This window comes from Formica exsecta, unplaced genomic scaffold (genome assembly GCF_003651465.1).
Source record: "Formica exsecta isolate Colony F162 unplaced genomic scaffold, ASM365146v1 scaffold32, whole genome shotgun sequence".
Lineage (NCBI taxonomy): Eukaryota > Metazoa > Arthropoda > Insecta > Hymenoptera > Formicidae > Formica > Formica exsecta.
The window spans coordinates 37,776-39,003 of NW_021850453.1; the positions used below are offsets into that span (position 1 = coordinate 37,776).

The following is a 1,228-nucleotide window of genomic DNA, read 5'->3' on the forward strand; positions in this document are numbered from 1 at the left end:
CTCTCTCTCTCTCTCTCTCTCTCTCTCTCTCTCTCTCTCTCTCTCTCTCTTCATCAGAGTCGGAGAGAAATATCTGTTGATTTAAAAAAAAAGTAAGATTAATCAGGAAATTCGACAAATTGTTAACGATTACAACAATAATAAAAATAATAATATAAATAAGCTTACCTCTTCCAGCCGGACCCCCCTCCGCCGCTTCTCCCATTATTTTCAACGAGAAACACGATAAGTATATGGCAAATGTATAAATGTCTATAACGAGATGATAGACCTGTACTTTCTTCAATTTCGTTTGTCCTGCTGCCTTGCCGCCAACAACGATATAACATCCTCCAAGCACCCTCCGAGAAAGCTTGCAAACGGTGCACCGTTTTCACCACGGTGTCTGTTATTAATTTACAGACTTCTGCTCTGGACATGTACTCCGTCGCTCCGGTAATAAAAAACGTTAGTCCACGCAGACTCCTGCCAGGATTCTCCAGAACGAAACAATGAAGCGCGATCGATTAAAGAATTTTATCCATTTTTTCAAAACAGGGTTTTTTACGTCGTACATGCATTTCTTTACTTTAATGTCAGGGCCCGAGCGCAGACTTTTGCATAAGCGCGCATAATCGTAAGCGTAAGGAAATTGATCGGTCCGTAAATACATATGCGTAAAAAAACGACCGATCGATTTCCTATCCTTGATTATGCGCGCTTATGCAAAAGTCTGTGCTCGGGCCCTAAACCTTACCTCTTTCGAGCCTGATTCTTTTTCTATATTTAAAATTTTGTCGAGCTTGGTCTGTTCCTTGGAAACTAACGCTTCTGCGCCACACTGGGCTTAGCTTCCTCCGGAACGTCTGAAAAGTTTGCGAACAATCTTTATTAATATCCTCTTATCATCGTCAGAGCCAAACGAGACGATATATATAACATCGTTATCCACATATGGAAACGCGAAATTGATATACGTCCGCACCGTTACGTTTCCGTCAGCGTTGAGCTTCGACTAGCGATATAGTGGTAAGTATTACGTGTTTAAAAAGCGAAATTAACCCTTTCACCCCCATCAAAATTTAAGGAAGTAAATACCTGTGTATCGTTAACGAATCGACGAGTATTACTTGATGTATAATACGGAACAATTATTAGATATAAGATAAATTATTATCATTAAGTAAACTGCAGTAGCTTTATCAGAGTCGGGGGGAGGGGCTCCGCCCCTCCCCCCGAACCCCCTACC

The 1,228-nt window shown here is 41.3% G+C and overlaps 1 long non-coding RNA gene across 1 annotated transcript; it reads right to left on the reverse strand.

Moving 5' to 3' along the window:
• Positions 1-10: 10 nt before the first annotated feature.
• Positions 11-837, reverse strand: LOC115238131. Its single transcript, XR_003884449.1, has 3 exons — positions 737-837; positions 169-476; positions 11-73 (listed from the first exon to the last, which is right to left on the reverse strand). It is a non-coding gene; the product is annotated as an uncharacterized LOC115238131 (long non-coding RNA).
• Between the last annotated feature and the right edge of the window lie 391 nt (positions 838-1,228).